Raw genomic sequence first — 17,718 nt, forward strand, 5'->3', positions numbered from 1 at the left:
TAGTCTTGGTTGTAGGTTCTTGCTATTCATCACATTGAAAATTTCTTGCCACTCCCGTCTGGCCTGCATAGTTTCTGTTGAAAAGTCAGCTGACAGTCGTATGGGTGCTCCCTTGTAGGTAACTAACTGTTTTTCTCTTGCTGCTTTTAATATTCTCTCTTTGTCTTTTGCTCTTGGCATTTTAATTATGATGTGTCTTGGTGTGGTCCTCTTTGGATTCCTTTTGTTTGGGGTTCTGTGGGCTTCCTGGACTTGTAAGTCTATTTCTTTCACCAGGTGGGGGAAGTTTTCGGTCATTATTTCTTCAAATAGGTTTTCACTATCTTGCTCTCTCTCTTCTTCAGGCACCCCCATAATTCTGATGTTGGTACGCTTGAAGTTGTCCCAGAGTCTTCTTACATTATCTTCAACTTTTTGGATTTTTTTCTTTTTTTGCTTTTTGCTTTGTCGGTTGAGTTTTTTTTGCTTCTTTGTAATTCAATTCTTTGACTTGATTTTTGTGTTCCTCTTGTCTGTTTTTGGGTCTCTGTATAATATTTTTTATTTCAGTCAGTGTATGTTTAATTTCTAGTTGGTCCTTTTTCATATCTTCGAGGGTCTCGTTATATTTATCGGCCTTTTCTAGGATATTCTTAAAAAGCCTTATAACCGTGGTTTTGAATTCTATATCCAGTCACTTGTTTTCCTCCATTTTTTTTCGTTTGTGATCTGATTCTTTGACGCCGCATTTTGACTGCTTCCCTGAGTTGGTAAGGTAGATTTGTGTGCTAGGTTTCCAATATGGCCCAGTGGGTCTGCCTCCCCAGTTAACCTGAGGTGGACACTCTTGGTGCACCCCTTTGTGGACTGTGTGTACAGCCTGTTGTAATTAAGTCTTTATTGTTGTTGGTATCACTGGGAAGAATTGACCTCCAGGCCAGTTGGCTGTAAGGATCAGCTGTGTCTATGCTGGGAGAAGTTCGGTGCTGGAGACAGCCTTATAGGATTAGATTTGCCAAATTGCAATAGCCTCTGTGCTCAGCTTGGATGGGGTGGAGTCTCAGTCTTGGCTTCCCGTCAGCCTTGCCCTTGCGCGCACGTGCGTGCCTTCAGACCTCTGCCTTCCCGGCTCCCGAGTCTCTGCCCGAGAGTCCAGGCTCCCCCCACAAGATCGTGGGTCCCCAGGGGCTCGCCTGGAACTGGGGTTCACTGCAGTCAGAACTGGGGCTCAGTGCAGTCAGGAGCCTCTGACTCCCTTCCACTAGGGAAAGCCTGTGACAACCTCCGCAGCCTTTGTGGGCACTGGCGCGCGGGAGCTTTCAGTCCTCTGCCTTCCCCGGCTCCCGAATCTCCTCCCGAGAGTCCAGACTCCCTCCACAAGAGTGTGGGTCCCCAGGGGCTCGCCCGGAACTGGGGTTAAGTGCAGTCAGAACTGGGGTTCAGTGCGGTCAGGGCTTCCTTCCCCCTTCCGCCAGAGAAAGTCAGCCAGGCTCTCAGCCGCCCTTCCTCTCTGCGCGCACAAAGACCCTTTGCCGTACCTCCAATTCTCTGTGAGCTTTTCTCTTTCCTTCTAGTTGTAGAATTTTCACTCAGCCAGCTTTCCTGTGGTTCTGGATGGTGTCCGTTCTGTCTTTTAGTTGTAGTTTTGAAATTGTTGTGCGAGGCAGCAGTTTAGGTGTTTACCTATGCCGCCATCTTGGTTTCTCTCCTCCTTTTCAGTCTTTAGCCCACTTATTTAGCAGTTGGGAAGGCTAATAAGTCCAAGAGAAGGTAGTACCTGGCTTTAAGTTCTTGCATTAGAGAGGCAACCAGTGTAGTGAATGAAGAGCCAGCACAACAGTAATGATAGGCTCAGATACAAGGTCATGGTTCTTTCTGTTGACCTCTTGCCCTGTCCTTGTTGACAAAACCTAGGCTAGAGTTTTTGGTTATAGGGATTTTTGATTACAGCCACATGTTGGGCTGGAATAGATTTCCCCCATATCCTACCCTGGGCCTTGTAGAGTGAATTGCCCTTTGGGGGCCCTTGGTATTCTTTTCTATCAGTGGACCTCATTGGGATAACCTCAATCAATGCAAGGGGAGTGTAGTACTATTTAATCCTGGGGTGGAGTCAGTGCCTTGATCTCTTTCCTCTTAGAAGCCTTGTTGAACTCTGCATATTCACTTTCCCCCCAGAGATCTGCTTTAGCTATTGAGGATTTTAAGTAAACTAGCCTGTCCAGCCACATATCAAAGGTGTGATGATACCCTTTCCCCAGGAGAGTGGAAACCTACCCACCGGCAACTCAATTAAAATAACTATTTAATGTTTTCTACTGTAATAATGACAATCTGTCCAGAGGTGACCCTCTTCTCTTTAGACATAGAAGAGGCTGGTGAAATCTTAAGTTCTATATTACTATGCATTACACTACTTAAGTAATAAGAAATTCCAATATTTGTATTAACTAAGACATAACTTGACTGATATATGCTAATTAGGGCTGTCACATCGACTTTGTATAACTTAAAATAAAATGAGTGGGGTATTTTATATTTTGTCTTCTATATATTCTCATTAGTTACATATGTATAAATTATTAATAGAATTGTTGAAAGGCTGAAAATAGTTAGTGGCCCTACATTAACACCCTCATGGACACCAGGGCTCTGAGTAACTCAGGCAGAGAATCTTTGCTTTATGTGACGTGGGCCTAGAATATACTCTGTCTCAGGGCTTCCTGAAAGGATGCTCCACTGGGCCTGAAAGACACGTGCCCTGCTCTGCATGTTTGTTCATGTCTATCATGAGCCCTGCTGGGGCTTTCTTAGTGGATACACAAGCCAGTGTGTGTGTGTGTGTGTGTGTGTGTGTGTGTGTGTGTGTGTGTGTGTTTCACTGAGAAGGGTATTACCCACATGGTGAGGTGGCATGGACTGTTAAAGATCCACTTGATATCAAGAGACACATGGTGAAGACTCCCTTTATTCCTCCTTTTCTTCCACAAATGGTGTAAAATTATTGAGCTCCTACTATAGGTTAGACATTGTTTTGGTCCTGGGGCTTCAGAGATTAAAAAAAGGACTTATTTCTTGACCTTAAAAGTCATAGTCTGTTGGTAAAGAAAGACAAGAGAACTCATGATAACCGCTTGACAGAATGGTGGTAAGCTATTTAGATCATGAATCCTGACTCTACTATTTACTAGGTGGGCAATCTTACAATCTTAGAAAGGTTATTTATTCTTTCTATGCTTATGGGCAAAATATAGATGATAGTAGCATCTATTTCTAAATGTTTATTTTCAAGGGTAGAATAAAATAATGTGTGTAAAATACTTACCAGAGTACCTGGCACACAGTAAGAGCTCAATAAATATTAAATATTATATTATACTAGAGGCCCGGTGCATGAGATTCGTGCATTCGGAGGGGTGGCGGGGGGTTCACTCAGCCCAGCCTGCACCCTCTCACAGTCTGGGAGCCCTTGGAAGATGTCCGACTGACAGCTTAGGCCCGCTCCTGCGGGCAGTGGGACATCCTTAGCCCTGCTGTGGAGGCGGGAGAGGCTCCCACCACCACCGCTGTGCTCGCCAGCTGTGAGCCCAGCTCAGGGCTTCTGGCTGAGTGGCGCTCCCCCCTGTGGGAGTGCACTGACTACCAGGGGGCAGCTCCTGCATTGAGCATCTGCCCCTGGTGGTCAGTGCCCGTCATAGAGACCAGTTGTTCTGCTGTTTGGTTGATTTACATATTAGACTTTTATTATATAGGATGCTAAGGTACAGCTAGGGTCCTACAGGTGTGTTAAATTATGGGAGGGTAGGGGATGTATTAAGGTGAGTTAATGCTTGAAATTCATTTGTCCATGGCCAAGTCATCTAACCCTTAGCACCTCAGTTTCTTCATCTATAATATACTTAGTATAGGTAAGATACCCATCTCATTAATGTTGTAATGCCATTTAAAAGATGTAACAAATGTAGTATCTGACCAGAGTAGGTGCTCAATACATGGCAACTTTTTTCTTTCCTTCTTCCCCCTCTTCTCCTTCTTTTAGGAAGAGACTCCTGGATTTTGTGGTAATGAGAATTGTGAACATGGAGGCAGGTGTCTTGAGAAAAGAGGTTTTCATCCACTGTGGCTTCAGGTAGCAATGGCTTAGTAACTGTGATGCAGGAACTGTGTACCTTTGACCATGCTAGAAAACTCTGGAACTGTTGTTAATTTCCCCACACTTATTACTATTAGCTTTACTTCTAATTTTTTATTCAGTAAAATCTTTTAAAAAAAGAATTTAGGTGTCAGCATAAAAATGGGGAGATGGGGAGATGGGACCCCATTCCATGGCCAGACTTGGGGCAAGAAGAGCAGGCCAGTGATGGCGCCTGAAGGAGGAGTCTCCATGGCCCAGAGGAGCATGCAGAGCACCAGGAACCAGACCAGAAAGAGATCTATCATGTGAGTTCCCTACACTTCCTGCCTCCTTAGTTTCCAGAGTGGCTTTTTGTTGGAGGGAGGCCTGGTCCTAGGGATTCAGGTGACTTGGAAGAAATGTTTATTACTCCCCAGTCCCTGTATCTACCACTTCCCAGTCTCCCAGCCCAGTGCTGCTCTGAACTTGGCCACAGCCAACCACAGGTGTGTGGGAACGCTAAGGTAAATACCAGGTTGGCCTTGGGGCCTGGAAGACAGTTGACAAAGAGTGAAATAAGTGCACTCAGAAAGCCAGAGGAGAATCAAAGGATTATTTTGGGAGTGGGAGTGGTGGTGGTTGAGTCATTGGCAGTGGTGGTGGTGGTGGGGGGGGCTACTTGCATCAGATGGATGGTGTCCTTCCTGATCCAGGACACAGTCCCTGGGGGATAGTCTCTCAGGCTTCTGAGGAACAGTTGGTAATTACTGCTTGTGCTCATAGCAGGAAATGTTTGAAGGAACCAGGAGAGAAAACATAAACAAGGTTTGGGGTCAGGGTGAGTGTTAGGAAGTGTGGATGGGCAGAAACATGAAGAAAGACAGGGACCCATGTAGAGAGAGAGATAGTAAGAGAGGCAAATGGACAAAGTGAGTGGAAGAGACATGGAGACAGAAAGAGATGGGATCCCAGAGGTAGAGATTCAGTATGGAGAGGAGTAAAAGGAAGATCCTGAGAAACACCCACCACTTCAGGTTTGCCTTGGTGATGGGGAATGTTGTAATTTGTCCAAAGGATTTCAGCTCTCACAGGCTTCTCAAAGTCTATGGAAATTAGGACAGAACTGGAGGATGGAAGAGATCCCATTCAAGGCTCTAGTGGCTGGAAGAGAGAAGATGGGGTCGGAGACAGGTGAATCATTCCACTTAGGGTGAGGTCCTGCTTCCCTATCCCCAGGAGGACAAAGCTAGATAGAGTGTGGGCTTAAGGGATACACTTCCTTGTTTTGATGACAGGGAAATACAGACCCTGATGGTTGAAGAGGGTGATGATGTCACCTTCCTTGCGGTGGTGGTGGTGGTTAAAAAGTTATCCTGTGATAGTTTTCCCTTTTCTCTAGTGGTTCTTGGGGACAGCGGACAACAATCAGTGCTTACTGCTTATGCAATATGTACCTGTGTCTGTGTACCTTACCTGCCTGTGCCACTTGTACCTGGAACCGTTTGTAACATGATTAGCAGGCCACCTCACATTCTGGGAGAGACAGACTGATGAGGCACCAATGGAAAAAGCCTATTCCCTATGATAATTTTCTGCAACATTTTGAACTTATTCCTCTCCTAGCAGTATCCCCTTAGCCCATAGAACTTTATTTTATTTTTTTCTTATAGAGAAATCTCTTTTCATCCTGTGATCTCCTCTACTGTCTCTGTCACCTTTTAATCTTTTACCCAAACTTCCACATACTTTTATTTTCTCCCCCCTCTCTCCATTTACTCCTACATTAATTTTTCTGGATTCTGATCTAACACTTCTTCAGGAAAAAAAATCCTTTACTCTTTATTTGATACTAGTGGCCCTGTGCACGGATTTGTGCACATTGAAAGGAAAATAATTAGAAGAAATATTTTAATATTGCAATTTGCCCTTTCTCTGTAATGGATGCTGGCTGCCGTCTGCAGGGCGACCAGTGGGGTGATCAGTGGGGTGATTGGGCTCGCTGGCACCTGCCTTGGCCTGGCACTGCCCGCTCACCTGCTCCACCATCCTGCTGTGGTCCCGCTCTCGTCGGGGCTTATCAGGGTGCTTCCACTGCCACCCGCTGCCAGTGCTGCATTGCTGATGCCCGCCATGTTCCACACCACCCCCTGGTGGTCAGCACACATCATAGCGAGTGGTCGAGTTCCAGCTGAACTCTCAGTAGAGGGGACAATTTGCATATTAGGCTTTTATTATGTAGGATTTCTTTTGTGAATTTAATTTTTCTGACAAGTTTTCTTTTTATAAGTAAAATTACTCACTTTTCATTATACATGTTGATTTAAAATATTTAAAGATATACAAACAAAATAAAGAGAAAACCCATCTTTAAGAACATTTTTTGAACACTGGAGAAAGCACAGGCTGGAGGGTGGATTGAAATAATAAATTTGGTTTCCAAAATGTTACACTGAACTGGCTGGGTTTTAGGCAAGATATTATTTAAAAAGTTCAATAACTAGATATGGAATCCAGGAGAGGATTTTGGGCTGGCAAGATAGTGATAACGAAAGTAATAACATCTATAATAATAAAAGTGTAATATGCTAATTATACCGGACGTCCTTCCAGATGACCTTCTAGACAAAGCTGGGGCTGGGAGGGAAGCCCGGGTCCTGGGTGCCAGAGGGAAGCTGGTGCCAGCAGCCAGGGGAAGGAAGGCCTACTCTTGCATGAATTTTGTGCATTGGGCCTCTAGTTAGTCTACAAAGGCAGTGAACTAGAAGTTTCACAACTATTTTCTTAGTTAATCCTGTTAACATCTGTATTAAAACAAGGGCTGTAATGCAATTTATTCAGGTATAGATGGCATTTGAATCCAGATCACCTATCTGCAGAGTCCACACTCTACCTTCTCTAGTGTACCTCCTTTCTCAATTTCAATCTCTCTTATTCTTAATTTGGATATGAGGCTGTTTTGGTTTATTTGTTTAAGAGATGTTTATATATTAATGCATGTTCTTCTGGCTCCTGCAAAACTATTAAGGGATTTAATCATAGTATTAAATTGTATTAGTTCTCTCCTGTTTGGACCTGTGGCTTGACTGTTTTTTTAGCCATGTATCGGTTTTCCAAAAGCAAAAATAACAATCCCAATCACATGCCATCCAAATAAGAGAATAGTTCTTAGTCTTGATTAAAAGGATACTTTAAACCGCAGGAACTCCCTGTGTATCGGGTCAGGGCCATGTCCCAGTTGGTGTGCAGTAGACCATCTGGCTTCCCTGACACTCATGTGTGACTGCGGTAGTTAATGTGAGAAGCACATCTGCCCTCTGAAGTGTAGACACGAAGGGACCATTAGAAGCTGGTGTTCTTCTGGTGAGCTGATAAATAGGTCAATGGGAAATGAGAAGTGAGGACAGTGAGTAGAGCCACTTTCAAGAAGTTTGGCCCTGGTGATGACAGATCTGTGTGTTCAGAATATGGTGTTGAGATAGTTGTTGTTTGTTTTTTTTCCCCCCAAAATGAGAGAGGCTGATTACTATTTAAATGCTGATAGAAAAGAACCAGCAGATAAACAATGTTAATATTTTCTTGCTTACCCATCCAGATAATGTTGCAAAATATATTTCACATAGATAGATATTATGATACTTTTAGAAAAGCAAAAATACCCCAAAAACAAAAAAACACACAAAAAAACCCCACAACCCCCCCCCCCAAAAAAAACACACCCATATAAAAAGTCAAAAGAAAAAAGGAGAATGAAAAAAAAATCAATTGGAATGTTACCATCTAAAGGTAGCTATTGATAAACTTCTTGTTTTATTTTTGTGTGTGTGTGTGCCAGGGCTTTATCTCCTCCAGTTCTCTTAGTAGTACCACAAGGGGAAGCAGTACCCTTCCCCTAGTCCATACTGCAGAAGATGGAAAGATTTAAATAGCAGTTTAAATTCAAGGCAGAAAGATACAGGTGCATGCTTGCAGAGCTAGAGTTTCCAGATCAGACAAGGCAGGGCTGGAGGAGAGAGGAGGGGGTGAAGTGGAGTCAGAGAAGAGGAGGGATCAGAGTCCTTGACTGACATGGACAGTCTTCTACCTTCCATGTTCAGGATCTGGAAGTAGCCTATCAGAACCCAGTGCTGAGCCCCCCTGAGCAGACAGTGTTGAGCATACATAGTTAGGATGAGGCTGAGCCTGAAGAGAAATTCTCACCTCTGGACCAAGGGTAACTGTGCAGAGCTGTTGAGAACGTGCTGGAGTGGCAGAGGAATCACTGGCACTATTATATGTGTACCAGAGGCCCGATGCACGAAATTTGTGCAAGAGTGGGCCTTCCTTCCCCCTGCTGCCGGCACCGGCTTCCCTCTGGAACCCGGGATTCGGGCTTCCTTTGCAGCCCCGGCTTTGTCCAGAAGGTAGTCCGGAAGGACGTCTGGAAGGATGTCCGCTCTAATTAGCATATTATGCCTTTATTATTACACATAGTATTATTTTTCTCATCACCACCTTAGGAAACATGCTCTATAAAACCATTCTTACTACCCTTGGATGAAATTGCAAATTGTTTTTATACTATTGCAAACACTGTCAGTCAATAAAAAGTCCAGTTAGTGTAATATAAAAACTCTACAAACTTTTGTCCACTTAAAACCTTTCCCTTCCCTTAGAGCAGTGGTTCTCAACCTTCCTAATGCTGTGACCCTTTAATACAGTTCCTCATGCTGTGGTGACCCCCAACCATAAAATTATTTTCTTTTTTTTATATATAGATGGAAGTTTTTAAAAAATTTCTTTATTGATTAAGGTACATAAAATTATTTTCGTTGCTACTTCATAACTGTAATTTTGCTATGTTATGAATCGTAATGTAAATATCTGTGTTTTCCTATGGTCTTAGGCGACCCCTGTGAAAGGGTCCTTCGACCCCCAAAGGGGTTGCGACCCACAGGTTGAGAACTGCTGCCTTAGAGACTATTCTGGATTGTAAGTATGTGGTGGGGAAGGAGAGGCACAATTTTAATCTATGTTTTACCACCTGTTCTTTTACTCCTTCTCCGTCCATGAGCCTGCATCTGACTCTTCCAGTGTTGGAATAGAGTGGAGGAAAGATATGGGAGGAAAGGTCTTACCTGGCACTGGCACTGTTGTAATCTGGTGTTGGTTTCCCTAGGTGTAGCAGGTCCCATATATGAGATTTCTTCCTGCAGCCTGTCTCCCCCATTCCTGAGCATCTCTCAGTAGTACCTTTGGCCTGGCTGCTGATGCTCCCACTCTATATCCCCGACCCCTTCTCTCCTGTGTCACTTTATGGGGTATCCTCCTGGTAGAGTCCATCTCAAGGTGACCCAGTAATCCTTTCTCCTAAGACTCTATTGCTGGCCCATGGGAAACTCATGCAACATTTGCCTTGCCAGTTTCTAGAAAACATGGGCTGTAACCAATGCAACCCTTTTTATTCCATTGTGCAGAGTGGTGTGATAAGGCACAGCTTCCTTATGGAATTTCCAGGAAAAAGGCTATCAGTTCCCATTCTTTCAAATCCAGAGGACAGATGTCTGCTCCCCAGATGCTCTCTTGACGCCCCTGTCATTTAGCTTAATGTGAGGTGAAGAAGCATCTCTCCCTCTCTAGTATGCTGACTTACCTCTCCAACTAAATCCCCAACAACCAGGCTCTGAACATTCCATGAATTCTCCAGTTTCTCTCATAGAATCTGGAGATGGGTGGTCTATGGCCTACATAGGTGGTATAGCATCTTGCCTTAGAAGTGAGGGTCCTTGATACTTATCATTTGGTTTTTTTCTCGGGGCCTACTGCCAACACAAAGACAAAAAGGTCTCATTCAAACATGCAGTTACAAACATAAGACAGAGATACATTCAAAAGAATTTTGTCATGTTATATAATATACTGTTTTTCTCAATAAATGCTATGTTGTAATATTTTTAATGCTAATAACTGTACATCCATGTGCTTAACTAATGGAGTGTATTTTTCATTGTAATTATTTAAAAATTCAGAGGCAATGTATGCTATTGTAAACACTCAGATAATATGGAAAAGTGAAAGTTTCCTTTTACTCTCTATTGAAATTCTTCTTTCTCTATAGGAAGCCACTTCAATTTTCTAGGTATCCTTCCAAATCTTTTCACACCAATTTACAAACATATACAGGGTGTTCCCCCAAAACATCTATACACTCATTAACAGCAGATTCTATTACATTTTGAAAATGAAATGTATTTTAATAAACACTGTCTTACTCAAAGTGTGTATACATTTTTGAGACAACCTGCATATATAGACCTAAAAGTTAAACACAGAGTTATATTTTTATTTTCAGTTTAGTGTATTCAAGATTTGACTTCTCATCTTACATATCTTTCCTATTTTATTACTGCAGATAGCCTATCTCATTCTTTTAAACCACAGCCTAGTTTTTCAAAGAATGAATTCACTCTTTTATGTTTAGTTACTTCCCTATTGGTGGTTTTTTGGAGGGGTTATTCCCAATTTTCCTCTATTATAAATAATGCCGAAGTGGAATTCTTTGTGTACATGTGCGAATAGTTTTGAAGGGTGGACTCTTAAAAGTTGAATTGCTGGTTCAAAGGATATGTTCATTTAAAATCTTGATAGAAACTTGATAATCACCACATTCCTAAAAGTTGTTCCAATGATATTTTTACCCACAGTGTATGCAAGTGTCTGTTCCTGTACCCCTGATCACCACTGGATGCTGTCAGCAATTAAAATTTTGGCCCACTCAATGGCCAAAAAAATAAAATTTTGTTGTTACTTTAATTTGTATTTCCCAGATTACCAGTGAGTTTGAACATCCTTTGATGGGATTATTAGTCTTTTTGTGTTTTCTCTTCTGTGAATCATTTGTTTATGTCCTTTGACTTCTTTGCTATTTTTAAAACTTCTTATCTCTCTGACAGTAGCTCCTTAGTTACTTTCATTATGAATCTTTTGTTTGTCACATGTTGTTAAAAGATTGATCAGTTTTCTTCTATTCATTATTTTTCTTTTCACGTTGAGAAAACTCCTTGCGTAACATGTATGGCTTCACTTCTAAGTAAGAATGACTTAAACTGATTGAGGAGCTTGGAAAAAGAGACTGGGTAGGTGTGGCCTTGTTCTCCTCCTTCCCTTGAGACCCAACCTGCCCATGGAGAGCATGTGCTCTGCTGTTCTCCTCTATGCTAGGAACCTCCCGTGTGGGATGGCCTGTGGGGGCTCAGCACTATCTGTAAGTACATGGACAACTGTGTTTAATCCTGGGATCTAGTAGTAGAAAGTGTCTTTCATATAGATATGCGCCTGATTCTCTACTACAAAATTTATCAGTAGGAAAGATGATATCTTGATCATCCTTTGCCAAATTCTTAAAAAAAGTTTACTTTTAAATTTTGAACTACTTTCATACTCCAAGAAAACTTATACATATAAACAAAGAATTTCTGTATACCTTTCACCCAGACCGCCCACTTATTAATAATATACCACATTCATCTTAATGTCTTCTCATTTATTATTTTCAGCCAATTGAAACATGATATGCACAATTGCCCATAAATAATAGTGTGTATTTCCTAAAGATAAGGACATTCTTCTTCTAAATAGCCATAATATACACATCAAAACTAGAAAATTAACACTGATATAACATTACCATCTAATCCATATTAGATGTCAGCTGACTCCATCATCCTATCTAATAAAAGAGTAATATGCAAATTGACCATCACTCCAACACACAAGATGGCTGCCCCCATGTGGACACAAGATGGCCACCACAAGATGGCCAGCAGGGAGGGCAGTTGGGAGGGACCAGGTCTGCAAGGGAGGGCAGTTGGGGGGAACCAGGCCTGCAAGGGAGGGCAGTTGGGGGCAATCAAGCCTGCAGAGGAGGGCAGTTGGGGGCGACCGGGCCTGCAGGGAAGGGCAGTTGCAGGGGGGACCCAGGCCTGCATGGGAGAGCAGTTGGGGGGACCAGGCCTGCAGTGGAGAGCAGTTAGGAGTGACCATGCCTGCAGGGGAGGGCAGTTAGGGGCAATCAGGCTGGCAGGGGAGCAGTTAGGCATCAAACAGGCTGGCAGGGGAGTGGTTAGGGGGTGATCAGGCTGGCAGGCAGAAGTGGTTAGAGGCAATCAGGAAAGCAGGCAGGCAAGCAGTTGGGAGCCAGCAGTCCTGGATTGTGAGAGGGATCCCAGATTGGAGAGGATGCAGGCTGGGCTGAGGGATAACACCCCCCCCCCATCCCCCGTGCACGAATTTCATGCACCGGGCCTCTAGTATCTCTTATAACAAAACAAAGAAACAAATAAACAAAAAAACAAAAAAACAACAAACCAACAGCAACAACTTTTTTTCACTTTTATGCCTTGACTTTCTTTGCAGGATTAAATCTAGGATCACACATGATATTTCGTCTTCATATCTTCTTAGCCTCCTTTAATCTGGAAAAGTTCACTGCTGTAACTCCAGGGCCCTCATAAATATTTGCTGAATGAATTAATACCAAATGGTTTCCCAGTTAAAAAGCTAAAAGAAAAAGAAACTGTCTGGGGCCAAGTGGTGGAGAAACTCAACCAGAAACAAAAGCAGGAGAGGGCTACTGCGGAAATGAAACCTGCTCTCCCCTAGGAACCCTGGAGAGTCTTGAAGCCAGGAATCAGTAAGCCTGAGGGGAAACTAACCAAGGGGATGATCTTAAAGGTAAATAAGCACATGACTGTTCCCTACTATCCAGGCTAGTCATTCCCTCCCTTCTTCCCTCATTGTTTATACAATGATTGGCTGAACAGTTTGTCCTGGAGTGAGCAAACAAAGGACTGGGCCAAGACCTGTGGGAACTCTGGGCCTTCAAATGGTTACAGAGGAGATACAAAAGGAAAGAGTGCTCTTTAGGAGGAGACACAAGCTTGACTGTTGACTCTACTTCCATACACTCACATACCTTAAAGGGAAACTCTTGTGTCAGTATCCTCATCCTGTTCGTCCCTGTAGGCCTTCCGGGAGAAGGGGAGAGAACTAAGAGAACTATTGTGGAAGCAGATGTATCAAAAGTTGTAGAAACTTATGCCAAATCACTATAGCATTAAAAAGTGCCAAGAGAGAAAGTCTAAAGGTATCTCATTTAAAACAAAGAATTAATAAATATCTGAGGAAAATAAACAATTTGAAAAAAAAAGACCCAAGATGAATATACAGACAACTGATTCACAAGGAAATAAACTTTCATTTTTCCATTTCATAGAAAAATTATAATCACTTAGAAAATATTGAGTGGATGTTAAATCCACACAACTAAGATAGATTTCCAAGAAGAAGAGCCAATAAATAAAAAAGCAAGATGTATGGTTTTAAAAGATGATTATAAAAAGAAAGCAATAATAGGAGGGCTAAATAACTCAAAGTACATGACTAAAGGATAAACCAGCAATTTGGAAATTGTTTTTTGTAATGTTAAACAAAAAGACAATAGACATTATGAGACTAAAGTTAAGAGATATAACAGAAAGGAGAGAAAAAGTAAAAAAAGTAATAGGAGGAAATTTCCCTGAGGGCAACCTATATTCAAGACTTTGAATCCTAAGTGCCTCCTAAGGGCTTGGTAGGAGTGCTGCAAGGAGACACCCACATTTAAACACACCACGGTAAAATTTGTGAATTTCAAGGGTAAAACATTTCTTATTACTTTATGGAGAAAAAAGTCACTCCCAAAGGAAAGCAAATCAGATTAGCACCAGGTGTCTTTTCTGCTACAAAGAAAGCTAATACCTGCCATGGTCTTAAGCTACAGTTCAGTAGCCAGTGTAATATTGTGAAGGCAAGATAAAGAGCTATAAAAATATATCCCTCCTTTCTGGGAAAAATTTGTCTATAAAAATATAATTTCAAGAAAGGAGAACATGATGTACAAGAAAGAGTGCTAAGCAGAGAAAAAATGTAAAAAATTCTTATCATTGTGTTCAATATAATTATTAAGAAATGATTTCTAAAGTAGAAATATAGTCTCAATTATATTGACAATTATTATATAACTAGAAGCCCAGTGCATGAAATTCATGCATGGGGGTGTGTGTCCCTCAGCCCAGCCTGCACCCTCTCCAATCTGGGACCCCTCTCACAATCCAGGACTGCTGGCTCCCAACTGCTCACCTGCCTGCCTTCCTGATTGCCCCTAACTGCTTCTGCCTGCCAGCCTGATTACCCCCTAACCACTCCCCTGCCAGCCTGATGGATGCCTAACTGCTCCCCTGCCAGCCTGATTGCCCCTACCTGCCCTCCCCTGCCAGCCTGGTCACCCCCAACTTCCCTCCTCTGCCGGCCTGGTCAACCCTAACTGCCCTCCCTTGCAGGCCTGGTCCCTCCCAACTGCCCTCCCTTGCTGGCCTAATCGCCCACAACTGCACTCCCTTGCAGACCTGGTCCCTCCCAACTCCCCTCCCCTGCTGGACATCTTGTGGTGGCCATCTTGTGTCCACATGGGGGCAGCCATCTTGTGTGTTGGAGTGATGGTCAATTCGCATATTACTCTTTTATTAGATAGGATAAAGGCCTGGTGCATGGGTGGGGGCCGGCTGGTTTGCCCTGAAGGGTGTCCCGGATCAGGGTGGGGGTTCCCTCGGGACATGGGGTGACCTGGGAGAGGGGCCTGTGGTGGTTTGCAGGCCGGCCACACCCCCCAGCGACCCAAGCGGAGGCCCTGGTATCTGGGATTTATTTATCTTCTATAATTGAAACATTGTAGCCTTGAGTGGAGGCCAGGGCAGGCCAGGGCTGGTGGAAAGCTTGTCTTCCCCCATTACTGGGGAAACCCAAGCCTCCTGCTCACTCCGCGGCTGCAGCCATTTTTGTTGGGATTTATTTGTCTTTTATAATTGAAACTTTGTAGCCTTGAGTGGAGTCCAGGGTCGGCCAGGGTGTGTGGGAAGCTTGGCTTCCTCCATTGCCAGGGAAACCCAAGCCTCCTGCTTGCTCCATGGCTGCAGCCATCTTGGTTGGGTTAATTTGCATACTCACTCCTGATTGGCTGGTGGGCATGGCTTGTTGGTGTAGCAGAGGTATGGTTAATTTGCATATTACTCTTTATTAGATAGGATTATTATATATTATATAGATATTATAAAATTATGCATAAAATAATGTGTAGTAACAACAAAATGAACAACAATAATAAAATTAACAATATTGGAAATAAAATTACAGATAATTTTATTAAACTCTTGGAAAACAATAATAAAGAGGGGTAAATTATATAAAAAGTAATACATAATGCAGGTCTCATCTTTTGGGAGGGAAAGTCATGGATATTAATTGTTGATACTGATAAAAATAGATTTAAATAGGCTTGTTAGAAGTTTAAGTATATTTACTAGTAGAGTGAGTGGAGTACAGCAGTGTGTCACTTCCCTACTCAGCAGCCATCCTGGCTTTCTTCCTTAGTAATAGAGTTCTGATTTCATTTCGGGAGGCAATGTCTAGTTAAAAGACAGCATTTCCCAGCCACTCTTGCAGTAAGTAGTGGCTACATTACTAAATGTAAATAGTGTGAAATCGCAGGAAAGGCTTCTTAAAAGGCGCTGGCAGCTGACTCATGCACTTTTTGGCCTTTTCTTCTTTCTTCCTGCTGCTTGGAAATTGTACATGATGGCTAAAGCCTTACCTAGCAGCTGCATTATGACCCTGAGAAATAGGAGTTATTTTCTAAGAGTAGTGAAGCAAAAAGAGAAAAGCTGGCTGGATTCCTGAGGCCATTGGAGCCTCCATACCAGTCCTGGATTTTCTCTAGACTTGTTTTTTTTTTTTTTTTTTTTTGGGGGGGGGGAGGAAGGGGTGACAACAAAATATGTCCTTTAGCTGTTTATTTTGGAGTTTTTATTCCATGCAGTCGAACTGAATGTTAACTGATTTATAGGTCTTCCAAGCAGGTAGAGGGAAAAGAGGAACAACAACAGCCTTGATCAATTCAGAAAAGGTAAAGAAGACAAAGGGGAAAAAAAGAAATAAAGAGTACCAAGAAAAATAAATGAATGGCAGGGTTAGAAAGCGAACTGAAGTTATAGATTTCTTTTATGATACACACACACACACCCACACAAAAAAGACACACGAAAGTTGAAAATAAAGGTATGATTAAAGGAATGTTAGGTAAATGGGATGGCATTATCAATTGCTGGCAAAATGGAATTCAAGGCCTAAATAATTAAAGAAAATGTAAAATGCTATTTTAAACATAGATAGAAAAAAGGCAAAATTCACCAAGAAGATAGAATAGTTATAAGCTTTTATGCACTGAACTTGTATGGAACAAAGTAAAAACTGACATAAATGTGAGGGCTACCTAACAATACCACAGTCTCTGTAGGAGACATCACTCTATACATCTTGGGAAATGGCAGTTTATGTGGACCAAATACAATTCTGTATAGACGATTTGAAAAGCACAATGGACACACTTGCTTTGAGTGTTATACCAAATGAAAAGAGAATAAACGTTCTTTTCAACACCCATGGGGCTTTGCAACATTGAATAAATACTATGTACCAAAAACATCTGAATCAATTCTCCAAAGAAGAAAGTATAAAGGCCACGTTCTCAGAAATGAAAAGTGAAATGGAACTAATGATAATTTATAAAAAATTTTACCACTGAGGAAAAAGAAAAATCTTCTTAAAAGTTTTTGGGTCAAGAAGAAAACTAAAACTTAAGTTACGGTTGCTTGGCAATGAACATTGTGTGAACACTACACATCTTTACCTGGCTTGCAGCCAATGCAGTTCTTAGAGGATCCCTGGTGTTTAGTGTATTTTATGAAGAAAGAATACCTAGCAAATATAAATTCAAGTTTAGTAGCCAGAAAGTGAATACCCTGAATAAAAAGGGCAAGAGGAGGGAATTGATAGATATAAAAACAAGAATTATTTGACTAAATTAAAAAAGAAGCAATCCCAGCAGAGAAAACAGCTCTCCCTATGCACACCCCTTTCCTCTGAAGTATAGCTCACTCACATTCCCACAGCTGTGCTCCACAGGTTGGGCGATAAAGTACACAAACGTGCTGATCACCTTGAACTCTACTGCAGTGTCCACATGCATCACTAACAACCCTCCTCTGAGGAGTTCTGGTCATCTATTCCTCCCTCCCCCCTTATTGTTTCACTTGAGGCCTGATGCATGGAATTCATGCAAGAGTAGGCCTTCCTTCCCCTGGCTGCCAGTACCAGCTTCCCTCTGGCATCGGAGACCTGGGCTTCCCGCACAGCCCTGGCTTCGTCCGGAAGTACGTCCAGTCTAATTAGCATATTACGCTTTTATTATTATAGATCTGCTGAGTTTTCAGTTACTCCCATTCCTTCATGGAAGACTGACTTCCCTTTTATCTCAGAATTCTGGACAACTTGAAAGATCATGAACAGCAGTTTGGGTCCCCATTTCCTCATTATGACTTCCACCCTACTATGGGCAAGCTATGGACCAGGTCATTACTAAGAACTACTCACTTCTAAAACCATTCACTCTCTGACCACAATTTCCCATCCTTCCAACTCTCTCAATTACTTCCTTTATATTTATTTTCCAAACTTCAATTCCTTGACTTTTTTATCCTTTCTTTATATAATGCCTA

The sequence above is a fragment of the Plecotus auritus genome (genome assembly GCF_963455305.1).
Source record: "Plecotus auritus genome assembly, chromosome: 3".
In the NCBI taxonomy this organism is placed as follows: domain Eukaryota; kingdom Metazoa; phylum Chordata; class Mammalia; order Chiroptera; family Vespertilionidae; genus Plecotus; species Plecotus auritus.